At 40.0% G+C, this 14,024-nt stretch overlaps 1 protein-coding gene across 2 annotated transcripts in view; it reads left to right on the top strand.

Moving 5' to 3' along the window:
- lingo1a (leucine rich repeat and Ig domain containing 1a) overlaps nucleotides 1-14,024 on the top strand; it is a 128,354-nt gene that overhangs the window by 53,196 nt on the left and 61,134 nt on the right. For both annotated transcript variants that reach the window (XM_034588447.1, XM_034588448.1), the window contains exon 2: nucleotides 11,842-11,986. The gene's annotated coding sequence lies outside the window, so the exon portion shown is untranslated. The remainder of the gene's footprint in view (nucleotides 1-11,841; nucleotides 11,987-14,024) is intronic.

A 14,024-nucleotide genomic window follows, 5' to 3' on the forward strand; every position in this document is an offset into this window, starting at 1 on the left:
TCACGGAGTAAAACGACTCGGTCATCAAAGAGTCGCTGGCGCTTTTATGAGCACTGAGCGGATGCCGTGCCCTTAGAAATATGCTTAGAAGGTAAAATAGTTTGACATCTTAATCCTGTCAGTGAACTTTTCTTAATGCTATAAATATGTCTCGACAGACAGCCAGCCAAGATTGCAATTACACTAAGTGAGGGCATTGTTATGAGACAGACATGCATTTGGAAAATGACTGAAAAATGTGGAGACCAGCCGTCAGGAACTTGAATAAAATGCACTGTATATTCAATATGAGCATAATACAGTTGGGAAAGTTGTCTTGTTGTTAAATCTGCAGAGGGTGACTCATTCAAATGCAGCAAACTCTTTGAATGTCGCATTTGGATATTTTATTGACCGGTGGAATTTCAGTAGTTGATAGGTATTGGTTAAAGGCAATATATGACGTATTTGTCTCAATAAAAAAATATGTGGGAATTAGTATAAGCTTGTATTTACAATGTACTGGATACCAGCTGTGTGTATCTCATGGAATTTCAAGGTGATTTTGTTGTGGCTGATTAAAACTCATTAGATATAAATGGACGTTTATAACAGATGAAGGGTATGAGATACTGTGGCATATTGTTTTCTATATGATTGCTTTTTGTTTTCTGTTGGATTAAATGGAAAATAATAGCTTGAGCTAATCTTGTACAGTGTCACATGAACCAAGAAATTTCTGTGCCAACGTGTTCACTTAACAATTAGCAAAGATAAACTTTTCTTTGCTGCGAGAGGCATTAGATTCTATATAACATCTGTTTTTTCATAACATCTCGGACCGAATGATTCATGAAATCACTTAGGCATCATTTTCAGGAATACACAGCTTCTTAATGATATTCTAATTATACAGTGAAGATTAATTTGCTTGTGTGCAGCAAATTATTTGATGGATTATCTAGAAATTGGTATGGAGTGGTGTAAATGGGGAATCGAGACGGAGCTCCGATTTTTCATTGTGCCCTCAAATGACCAAAACATAAATTAATATATTTAAGCACCACTGGATCCTCTGCAGGGTAAAACCTCGGAGAGGCACAACTCCTATTTAAACAAAGAAACACCACAATTCCATTTTTTGTAGACTGCCCCTCACAAATGAGTAATTCATTAATGGTTCATCAGTTGATTACCGGCGACGCTCCCCGGACACCTCCCTTATCTGCCCCATTTAAACTGCTGCCTTTCAATTACAGATGGAGCTTCACCGCATCTTTCAACGTTACGACACTGACTTTGCTATAGGGTTCCATAATTATGTTTATTGTGGTATACTTTTAAATTAAGTCATTAAAATTTGAGAGAGAGGAGGAGTCATGAACCATTAAAACAAGGGCGCCATGGAAACTCGGGGAGCAAATAATTACTGTTGCATGTCAGGTTTTCTATTCCCTCATCGGAGGTTAACTATGGTGTGTGTGTGTGTGTGAGTGTGTGTGTGTGTGTGTGTGTGAGTGTGTGTGTGTGTGTTTGTGTGTGTGTGTGTGTGTGTGTGTGAGTGTGTTCACCATACACTGTTTACAGTCCGAGTCGAGCACAAACAGTGACGTGTTTTTTTCTAGATGGCATTTGGCTCATCTCTATTAACAGCTATCTGCATATGAATGCAGAAATATTGAAAAAGCGGATGAATTGCAGTCAATGTTCTCCGCCTCTCTTGCTCTCCACACGGACTGTTTACCTGCAGGCAACTGAAGCCTGCTCAAACGAAACAGAAACTAGAAACAGAAACCAGAAGGCTTCCAGCCCCAAAATCTTCTCCCTCGCCTACAGATTCTGTTTACTCACATTCAGAATCTGTTTATAGAGACTACAGTTTTACTGATATACATTTAAGACCATGAGAATGTTACTGTCACAGACAGGTGACCAGTGAGGGATTCTTGATTTTACCTCTTTTAGGTTGAGGGCGATGTCACTATTTCTTGTTTGTTTTGTGTTCCTGGTTTAAAAGGGACCACTGGGACCAGTCCATCATACGGACTGACAAGTAACTCATTCCTTAGACACTTTAAGTGAGTATCACTCTGCACCATCAGCACAACATGAACCCCAGCAGGGACCTCCAGTTCTGGTGACTGACAGCAGATCATGCAGCACTTTGCTGCACCGCATGTATGTGCCATACATAAGCTCAGAAAATGAATTGACTATGAGCATGAGTAGTCAAGACTGCAGCTTGAACTTATGTGATAAATCATGATCATCAAGTGGAAGGAGGCAAACAGGTAGTTGTCTTTAGCTGATGTACAACAAAACAACACAACACTCAATTTCACTGCATCCATGTGGTGATGCACAAACATGACTTGCGCAGAGTTCTTTCTTGACAGAAAATAAACAGACTTGATTGTGACTTAGGTTTTAAATTCGAGATAAACTACTAATCAACAAGTGTAGGTCTTACTCTTGGTCCTGCTGTACTTTAACATCATAAATGAGCCAAAAGGGTCAAAGCACTTCACTTTGTTCAAACTGTAACAAACACTTTATGTGTGAAAAATACCTTCACGGATACAAGTACCTCAATTACATTTGTGAAAATGCCGTTTTCTCCTAATTAGAGATACGTGCTACGCTCATGTGACCTTGAGAAATTTGATTTCCAAACCAGAAATGCAAACCCCCGTGGAATCATTTAACCCTGGATCACCTTTAGAGTTGTGCACTCTCACCTCTGACCGTGCATTAGAATTTCAAATATACAGGCATATAAAAAAAAGGCATCGTAATTAAGGTCAGCGGAGAAGAACCGATTCAACAACACAGGTGCTGGTAGTTTGACTGCAAGTCTGTGAAAATAGCAGAGCTGACCCAGATGCCTCGAAGCTTTGTCCCTTTCATTATGTTTGCTTTACCACAAAAAAACTCAACATGAAATAAGAAAAATGCATTTATCTCGTCAACCATTGCCAGCACTGGGACACGAGGCTACATGATGGACTTAGCAGCGTTAGCAAGATGCCAAAAAGGTCTGAATGAGAGTGAGTTTAGCCTTGAATAATGTTAGTGTGGCCTGCCGGTACTAACTTATGTATATACATATACATATCAGCTGCACATATCAACGGGACACTATAGAGCGTGTGCTGTTTTTAGCTGATGTCAGCCGGTCACACTGTTCCTTTGAAAGAGTCAATGAAATGCAAAACTCAGAGACCACCACATGAGAGGGAACAAACATGAATATTTAAAACTCTTAAAGTCACAATGACATGACATTCAATACATTAGCATATGTGGCGCTTTAAACTTTGCTGCTGTTGTTGACATGGAGACCAATCACAGCAGAGGCTTTTCCTAGGGATCATAAGAAGTGCAAGAATGTAGATCATTTTATGGCTTATTAGAAAAAGTGATTTATGATAATCTAACCGGTTTATTTAGGTTTAAAGAGTTATGGGTTCAAATGCTTTCATTATGACTTGCCAAAGTCAGAAATGGTGAAAAATAAATTCCGGTATAATAGGTATTTATCACTTGAATAACTAACTTTCTCTATTATATTTTATGGGAAATGCTTGGGATTTGCTATGAAGTACATTTTTGAAAGATCATCTTGTTTTTGTCATCAATCTTCCTCAGCTCAACATTGTGCTTGTCGCTGTCACAGCCTCACTTGCTCTATAATGATCCTTAGTTTTTAGTTGGTGACACTAGTAAACTTACGATGCTGTGTAAATGAGACCACTCATCTTTTCCTCACATAGATGCATTTTAACATGTCGTGTGGTGCTTGACCCTCGTGCAGAAACATGTGCTGCATCCTTTACAGCTTTAGCTTTAGCTTGCAAACAATGCAGACAGAAAGAGTTAGATCAGTGACATATTTCTGTTGTGGTTGTTGCTCTGCTCTCCAGCACATTAGATTTGAAATGCAGAAAGAAACTGCTGGAAGGTGCACATGCTGACTCACAACTTTAATTCCAGGATGTTTGCATTCATATTGGACCAAGAGCGTAGGCTATGCTCAACCTGTTCTGCCTGTTTTTAGTGCTTTTTAGCGATAATTCTGATGCTCAGCAGGGGAAACACCTGCCAAGAACATCTTGCTGTCTCCTGTCTCCATGTGTTTGCATGGTTCTGAATGGGAGGATCATGTATAATAGGAGTGGAACCAAAATTCAGATGGTTGTTGTGTTTCATTTCAAGTCCAAAGTTCAAGTTCAATATTCTTTGATTAATCAAGTTGCCGTGCATTTAAATAAAATGTTTTAATGTTGTATTTCAATGCATCATGTAATTTAACAGTACTAAGACTTTCGAAACTGTCTGAGGAAAAATACGAGGCCAAAATACAGGATGTCAAGGTTGAGTGTGTTCCTTTATTAACCTGCGATGCCTGAGAGGTGCTTCACTTGGCACTTTAGCCCTCAGCTTCTTCTCCCTAATCTTGTCGTGAAATTATATTTAAATCACATCACACTACAGGCATCTTCTTAGGATAATATGATTGGAATGAAAATAATGCTCAACCAGAGAAGTGTGTTAAGCTTCCTGAAACCATCAGCGCAGAGGGTCTTCGATTTTCTTTGCTTTTATTTCAGCACTGCCGTGACCTCCAGGACACAAATAAAGCTGGGGATTTGATGTTTATTTATTCATTTATATATTTATTTTACTTTTTGAGGAGAGGGAGGAGGAGGGAGTACAAAGAGAATGTAATATTGATTGGTTTGAGAAAACACTCAGTTTCGCTCTAGTAACTGTGGAACAGAGGAAAGGCAGTTGGCTTCAAATTGAAAACATTTGTCGTTCTCATTTGGTTTAATGCCGTGGACATAAATGTGCAATATTTAATGTTGTATTGTTTAGTAAAGATAAATGACTGTCCACAATTCAAAAGAAAGATAAATTTACAAGATAAAACATATTCATTAGTGAGCTTGTTTTTTTTTTTTTAACTGATTCCTGTCTTCATGCTATGCCAAGCTTAAGCTATGGATTCCAGCTTTATATTCAATGAATAAAACAGTATTAGGCTTGTCACTGTCTAAAAGGAAGGAAAAACACATGTATTTGTCCTAAATATTCCCATTAAAGTAGAAATAATTGAAAAATGTAATCCACGTAAATTTGTTACTTTAATTTCAGCTCGTTTTGAAATGGTTTCTAGTTGTTAAATTGTTGTGGTTCTAAAGACGGATGATTTGAATATGTGTACTCACTAAATGCTGACTGATCATGTTTATGGAGATTGTGAATATAGATTTGAGTTGGAACAAGGGGAAAACTGATTAAATATTCTATTGTACACAGGCGTTTCATATTTATGATCTTGCCTGTAGATTAATCCAGCTACTGCTGATTTTCTTTTTTCTTTTAATGGGTTAGAGAAAGTTTATCATTTACCTATTTTGTCCCCCAAACACACCAGCATACAAAGTCTGGATAAAGGTCTAGACCAAGTTCATGTCTTCGTTACATTGAACAAAAAAGTTCGATCGACTTAGTTTCGGTTTCAAATTGTAATTTAGGTCGCAGACTAAGGAATTTTGACAGATGTATGTCCTCTTGTTTATCACCTACCTGGACTGTGTCTACTTATACATGATATTCAGCGTGTGTTAGATGACCTATTGTCAATTTGGCAAATTTATTTGCTAACTTTTTTTGATTAAATGCATAGAAAAAAAGTATTCTCTGTTTGTAATTCCGTTGCCACTGTAATATCATATAACTACCATCAAATGGAACATCCCGGTACTTCAAACTTTATATCAACTGAAGCTGAGACTACAAGCACTCCTGCGAGCGCTTCCACTTCTCTTACTGTTTAATACCTTCTCAACTTCCTGCTATTGGTACATAAATCCAAACTATCCCCCAAAAAATGCTTTCACATTTTTGTTTGACTAAATATAACTTGTCAGTCCAGAGTCCGGACCATGGTCCAAGGAAACTTTCATCCCTGGTATTTTGGTTTGGACTAAACTGAAAAGTCTTCAGGTTCGTACCAAACAAGGTGTGAAAGCCTGTTTAATCAGTGCGACCACTTCCTCCCTGAGCTGTGGGTGACTGTTCTACACTCCTTTATAGTGCAGGTAGGGTACAGCGTCTTACTTACAGACTCTATGAAGTAACTGTGTGTTTAAACTCTCAACTTTTTAGTTAAATCTTCCCAATTCCTTCTTCTGCTCTGATTTTTTAGGGCTTGTAATATATTTGAATAAAATATTCATATTCAAAGTGTTATTTTTAAATGTATCTATTTCAAATCCCTTGTTTGAGGGATTTTTAGTTACGGATTACAGAGGCCAGATTAAGGGAATCTATTGGAATAATACAAAACACACTGACACTGAAAGTTTATCCTCAAATGAAGATAAGAGAAACTGCAACAGGGCTGCCTACTGAATTTATGAACAACACGATGAGCGTACCAATATTTTGGAACCTACTTATAGCTGCCATCATAACTTTTTTAAATTTGTTTGTTTGTATCTGTCTGCTGAAATTAGTCGGAGGTTTTAAAATGTGGGATATTGAACCAGTTGAGCCTCTGAAGTTACGTGTTGTTTGTTAACTCAGCAAAGAGACAGTGAATACTTCTCTGTCCCGTCCATTCATTTGTTTACAGCTTGATAGACGGGGTTAATGTTTGCGACAGGGTGGTTGTAAGATGCTGTAAAGAAGTTAGAAACGTGTTACCCACAGTGGATGCCACTGTAAGGTACACTCCCCGGGATCCCTGTTAGTCACCGAGGCCAGGATATGTTCTGCCGTGTGCCTGGGGGGGGGGGGGGCGTGTGCCACGCGGGTGATGCTTTCGCCTGTCAGGTGGCCTGTGGTGAGACCTAATCCTGTTGAAAATAGAAATGTTTTCTGCCTTGGGATGAGGTGGGTGGGGGTGAAAGAGTGATGCGACCGGCCCCAAGGAGTCAGTCATCCATGTGCACAAGGAGAGATAGCCTAATCTTGTCACAGACACGGGGGGGGGGGATGAAAGTCCCAAGCTATCAGTAGCAAAGACTTATGCTCAAGGAGATGATTTGTAAAATCATGCTAGCACATGATAGAAACTGAGAAAAGTTTGTTTTGTTTTATTCTCTTCTGAAGGGCTTTGCTGCTGTTGATCCGTAATTCACTTATGCATTCATTTATTTTATTAACTATATCATACGCTTACCCTTGAAATTACTTTTCTGCTGAGTTCGCTGCTTGGATTTCTACCTCCATCGTCTCTCATGCTCTGGTTTTCCACTTCGTTTGGTTCCCTGTTCTCCATTTGAAATGTTTAAATGTTTAAATGTTGTGCAGATGGTGTTTTTCAGTGACTCATCTTCCCTCTCCCCAGTACCCTGCTTTCTGTATGGGGGCTTCTCAGTTTCTATTTAGACTGGATGTGTGTGTTTCTGTTTGTTTAGCCGCGAATACCTCAAGGTTGTTGAAGGAGAAGTGGCTTTCAGGTTATTCTGTGATTGCCGTTATCCCCTCGGACTGGCATTTTATAAATGTGTCAGTCGCGTGTCCTTGTTGCCTTTGTCAGCTATGCTTCATAAGAGCAACATGTGTAGCTACTTGCTGCACGGCACGCTGCGGTGGAGGCAGGGGCGGTGGCTGGTGGTGGCAGTAAGAGTGATATTCTCTGAGGTCCTGTCAGTGTGACGGAGTGGCAGGAATAATTTTTGCAAGCCCAGGCTGACGGCTTTCAAGAGGGGGAACAATGGGCCAATTCCCTTATCAGGCTCGGCTTCGCTCTTAAAATACCCAGCAGCAGTTTTAATGGGGAGCCGACTTCCAGGTTCCACTCAAACAGCTCCTTCTGCATTATCAGAGGGGAAGCCGAGCATAATATGTTTGCTGTTTCAGCAAGTAATGCCATCAATGCCTGAACACGGCTGTGAGAGTTCTTTAGTCAGAAGAACAGTATCTCGCTTCAAATCACATAGTGAGCAATCATTCATGCTGCTGTGGAGAATCGTGGGTAAAGAGAAAAAAAGGTAAGACTTTTACTGATGAGGTGTTCACACCATTGTTTGCATAAATAACACAGAATCGGTTTTTGTGAGGGTTTCGGTTTAAAGCATTTTGAGATCCAACTGCAAACAACAAATTTCAGACTTTGTTTCCCAGCATTCGTTCCAGCAGCAGGACACGTATTAGCCAGGCAGCAAACCAGGCAAGCCACTGAAAAGGTTTTAATAAAGTAACAGTTTTCTATAAAAACACGTCTACAGTGTGAACTGTGCAAAGGAGATTGATAATGATTCCTATTTTATTTCAAGCTACAAAACAGTATCACACATTAAAGGTAGTAGCATCCCTTGCATGTGCGTGCATAGAGCAAATCAAATTTGTTGTTATTGTTGCTTTACATGACTCTTATTCAGGTTTATAATTTTTATTTGGGTCATTACATAAAAAGGTTTACGTAATCTAATATTCAGACAACACTTTCCTCATACTGTCCATTGCTGCAGCTCCTCTGTCTCTTGGTTTTAGTTCCTGACTCTATAAAACATAAGACAGTCTGCTCTGATCGTCATGATGATGCAGAAGTACCAGCCAGAGTACTGAAATAACTTCTCGCTTGTTTTCTGAATGTGTAATATCCCAAGGAATCAGATTCAGGTCAGATTAGGAGTCTCACTTTGTCAAAGCTTCTAACTAACTGTTAGTTCGACCTCAGAGATGTTATCTGTTCCTATGTTTATGTCGAAATGTTCACCATTTATTCATCGTTGGACTTAACTCTGTATTTAAATCGTTCAGTTTATTAGACAAAAAAAACCTTAAGCTGGTAAATATCTTAAACACTATTTACCCTGAAACCACTCAGTAATCATCTGTCCTTATCCTTATGTTCCCCTGCTTCTCTATATTTCTTAGATACAGTATATTTTTACTTGCTACATTTTACTTATGATCCTATTATTCCTGTTTCTTCTTTTTCTTCCATGCATTTCTGGAAATATACACAAACATATATACAGTATATATACATATTTCTGTTCTGTATGTCACCAATCAAACGTACATCTACTGCTTTACATGTGCTTTCATCATTATATTGTATTGCTCTCTTAAAAAAAAGAGTACAACAAGGCCTTTCAGGAGCAGTGTTTTGCTTTATGCATGTATTTAGGTAATATATTTCATCAGCAGTGACTGAATTAATTACCTCTTCTTGTTGCTGCTTATACAAAAGGTGCCAGTGTTCACAGCTACTTCATATTCCATAATGGTGATTTGTAATAAGCAGTTGCACGTAGAGGAATTTAAAGTAAAATTATGATTAAACGCCTTTGCTTTACTAAAACAACATTAACTCTGGTTCATTGTAAGTCCACATCAGGGATCCAGTAATAAAATACTGAAGTTACCTGCTACCACATCTGATTTTCTTTTAAAACTATAAACTATAAACTATAGCTGCCATGTGTCAAATGTGTAGAATATTTCCGTCCTATGTTTTTGTGGTGGAAATTTTGCTTATATGCATAGAGCAAAAGTAAAGTTTAAAATGTGTGTCTTTGCTGCTGCTCCCTAATCGCTACTACTGTAACATTTAAGCGCCAACACAGATGCTAGTTAATATTCTGAAACCAAATATCCTGAATCGAAACGAATTGTTTTGCCAGTAATCAGGCAGCTGAAATGTAGAACATCTTGCCGAGGAAGGACAAGGTGTGTTCTGTTGCTGCCAACATCTCTGCAGACAAATTACGGCGGCACAGCTGCTCCAACATTTTGCTCTGGATCCAAGGTCTTAGTTTTCCCAGCCAGGGGGAATCAAAGAGAAGTTACATCCTTTCTGATTTAAATGCATCAGCCATTTCTATCTGCATGTATCTGAATGTGGTAGATCAGATGTGTCCCGGGCCGTTCCCTTTTGCACTGTGTGCTGATGAACATGGTTTAGATATTACAGCTTCTAAATTTGTGGATCCGAGTCTCTTTGATCACGCTTCTATTCTCCTAACCTGCCACTAGGTGCTCCCCGTAGCCGCCGGTGTAAAATGCTGCCATTGAAAATTGGTTATCGGAAACGTGAAAAAGTAAAAAAAATTCACAGGCAGCTTTTTTTGTTATTTATTTTCTGTGACGAAGGAACAAATTACTGTGGCATCCGCAACCTCTGAAACACTAAAGATCTCTCTGGCGTTTCCAAAGTCTGATCGTCTCTCACCCACGGGGAGGGAAATGGAGCATGTGGTTATTACTGTGAGTAGAGATGTGAAACCCAAAAGCAAAGATGAAGCAGTGGTTTGCACCTTTGCTGAGAGATTTTTCAATGGAAAATCTGTTCCTATATATTCGCATCGCATTTTGTATTTTCAATTCCCATACCCCCCCCCCCCCCCCCCCCCCATTGTAACTAACAGGCCTTAATGATACCAAACTAGTCATTTTGGTATGGTGTGTGTTTGTTTCATGTATCTTAATCTATGAATGCATTATGTTTATGCAAACTCCATGAATGTGATTCATCTTGAGAAATGAGGATGTCCTTGCAGATGACTGTGCGAATGGGACAGTGGTGCGTTATAGTGAGGAGGCAAAAGAGAATTATAGCCCTGACTCTGCTCGTCTCTGTAGTTTGTCAATATGGTTTACGGTCACAGCAAGCAGCTGTCGTGAACCTAGTGTACACGTCCCTCCCTGCACCAACACAACACAACAGACAGACACACTTCATGAGTGTCTATGTGCTGAATGTATTTCAGCACTGGACAGCTAAAAAGCCAAATATTTCCCCCATGAGCCAGTGGACATCAAAGCAGGAGTGAACTACTAAAAGTGATTATTGTACTTAAATTGACTATAACAACTCCAAATGAATGCCATTTTTGGTCCATTCCCACTGGATGTGTAAATGGGCAACTGTTCGCCAAGAAAAATCCCTATATCATCGTAGAAACGTTTTGCATTAAAAGGTGATTTGTAGGTTTACAAATCAACTTCACGCAGCGATCTACAGCATGTGACAGGCGGGAACAGCAGGGAGGCTCTGAGCATTCATCATGCAGACTGTGATGGGATCGTGCTGTGGCTGGGATCCTCAATCAAAAGATACCCCCCTCTTAATGTCACTGTATCTTACTAAACTAAGGTAAAACAGTGTATTCAATTTTCATGTGTAGCACCAAATCACAACATGCATCATCTCAAGGCACTTTATGTAGGGTCCTGGCAATATTATAGAAAAAACTCAAGAGTTGCCACAACAAAGACTTGGCGACTGTGGAGAGAAAAATACTTGGAAGAACCAGACTCAACGTGGGCGGCCATCTGCCTTGACCGCAGTAGAGGTTTCTGAATATTAGATGACCCAATGAAAGATGTTTACCCGTAAATTGTGTCCTGCTTTGTTAAAAATAATGAAATTACTATTAACTAAGTAGTGTAATAAGAAATTGTGGCAGTCGACCTTGCCACGGGGCTCTCCCACACACAGCCAGAGACACACGGGTTGCTTTTAAGCATCTTTATTTATTAACATAAATTCAAACTTAAACTTAAACTTCTGAGCTTTCCAGCTCCGTAGCTCGCTCCGTGTCTCCGTGTCGGCGAGTGTCCAGGAGTCTTTCGAGTGTCTGGGTCTTTTCGCGAGTCTCTGCGTGATCCCCCGAGGCAGCGCAGAAGCTGCCTTTTAAGCGTGAGGACGTGATTGATCCTCTGTGCTTCAGGTGAAGGTGCTCTCCCAGCCCCCTCCACCTCCACAGAAATATAAAAATATTTGTGTGTAACTATTGTATATGATGAGACAGTAAACCATTATTGTACAAGTTGATTACCGAAGTATCTGATTCCTTCATTTGGGAGTAAGTTTCCTCTGTCTCTTGGTTCTTGCAGGGGGCTGATCAATTGAAGAGGGAATGCTGCGGGGGTATGTGGATTAGGGGGAGACGCCGCCCACCCACACCTCCAGCCTCCTGACTTCAGCGCAGTAAGCAGCTCCAGCAGCTCTTTGGAATCAGCAGGCTCACAATTACTGCCTGTGAGTATTATTGCACCACTCGAATTATGAGACGTTCCCGCTGATCAGCACGCAGTGTACAGAATTTGACTCTGAGTGGGCACATTTCACATCATCTCCTGCTTCGGTGCACTGAAATGCAGCGGAAATCTGTAGGTGCTGTCTGACACTTCGTCAAGGCAGCCGACAATTAGCTCAGTTAAGATAATTATGCAGAAAACAACATGACACCATCTCATATGTGAGGGTGCTATAAACAAAGGCTTGACAAAGCAGACTCATCTCACAGCAGTCTGAACACACACTTCACTGACGTGTGTCTGATCTCCATATCTCATGGTGTCAATCAACGTCACCGCACCACGTCAGACAAAGCTTCCCTCGGAAAATGCAGGAACTTTAGTTTCCTCACTAGCTCAAGGTTGGGCTCATTCAAATCAACAACTGTTTTGCCCTAGAAATACATACAGTACCTGTATATATAAGCATTGCTATTGTCTTCCAAATATGGTGTGGTGGGAAATGCAACTTCTGCCAGGCTTATGTTCAAATGCAAGGTTTTTCAGGCGTAGGCAGTTTTGTGTTCACTAAGTGCAGGACTGTTATTTGTTTATGTCGCACACAGTGACGCACTTTACTTACGTACATTTCTGCACTTGAGTGTCATGACACGTAGTCCCAGCATTGGTGGCACCACAGGATCACAGGATGCCAACATTAGCTGCAATGTGCCAAAAAAAGACAAGGAAAAAGAAACGTTCAGGCAAGTGAAGATGTATGAAAACAACTTTAAATATTACCTGCAGTACCAATACTCTGCTTTCCAATGTTGTATGCAGCAGGAAGTACACTTGACATGTATTTTATACCTCCAGGACATACAGTTTGGTGGTGGAGTGTAAACCGCCTTTGTTTTCTTACAAGAAAACTTTGTAGGCCCAGTTTATTTGATAATCCTTTCATTTAATATTAGTCGTAATACTATGAAGAAATTGTTAAGTAACACTAACGTAAAATCGGCCAAATCAGTATCATGTCAAGTTGTAGCAGTAGAATCACTGGGTGATTACATAGTGAGATAGAAGCAGTACAGAGAGGTTATGGCTATCAGCAAAATGTCAACAAAAGAGTGAAAGACAAGTTGCTGTGTGAGAGAGAACTGACTCGCATGACACTTTTGGGTACATGCACAACTGCAGCAGAAACCAGGAGGTCTGACTCTCTCCCTGGACGGTAACTTTATGGACGATAGCCCGAGCGCACAGTAGCTCAAGCGAGCGGCATTAGCCTTGGCAGAGGTACGCGCAGAGGTCAGCCCTTCTATTTGCAGATGTATTCAGTAAGAATATTACAGACATCGTTGGTCAATATATTTTTCTGATATGTTCAACTTTAGCCCTTTTTGATACTTGCCAAGTAAGTACAGCAATGTATGGGTTGATTTTGTTTGACCAGACAGTGATGCTCTCCCACTCTAATAGGTGTTAACAGAGAGATAATATACATATAAGTCAATATACCTGAGTGAGCCCTTTCCTCCAAACTTGACCTTTCCTGTGACTGAAAAAAAACTAAGTGAATTATGTGCTAAACATGAAATAAATTCATTTATTTTAACCGTGGGTGTTGTAGTGTCACAAATCGTCATCCCCTTTCGCCTTTTAAGTTGCCTCGCTTAATCAGCAGCAGCAAATGTTATTTATGGCTGGTCAAAACTAAATCATCTCCAGCATTGCAATCCCCACGGTGTCAGAGGTAATGCAGTCTGATAAGCAGTGGACCACGAGCACTTTGTGACAGCACACAGATGAATTATTAATCAGCACTCAAGTGATTTTTACACCCACTTGTATACAGAGTGTCTGCGCTGGCTGTGACTACGGGAGATTGGAATTTTATCATGTGATCAAAGGTTTTTTTTACGCCAGGGATAAAAATATCTGTTGGAGACACGACCCATCAGAGCCCATTTGTGCACAAACGGTATGATTTCCATTATTTAGTCCGATAATACAGAGACGAGATGTGATTTCTTGATTGCGCTCCGTAAAAAAAAAAA

This window comes from Hippoglossus hippoglossus, chromosome 6 (assembly GCF_009819705.1).
Source record: "Hippoglossus hippoglossus isolate fHipHip1 chromosome 6, fHipHip1.pri, whole genome shotgun sequence".
Classification (NCBI taxonomy): Eukaryota; Metazoa; Chordata; class Actinopteri; order Pleuronectiformes; family Pleuronectidae; genus Hippoglossus; species Hippoglossus hippoglossus.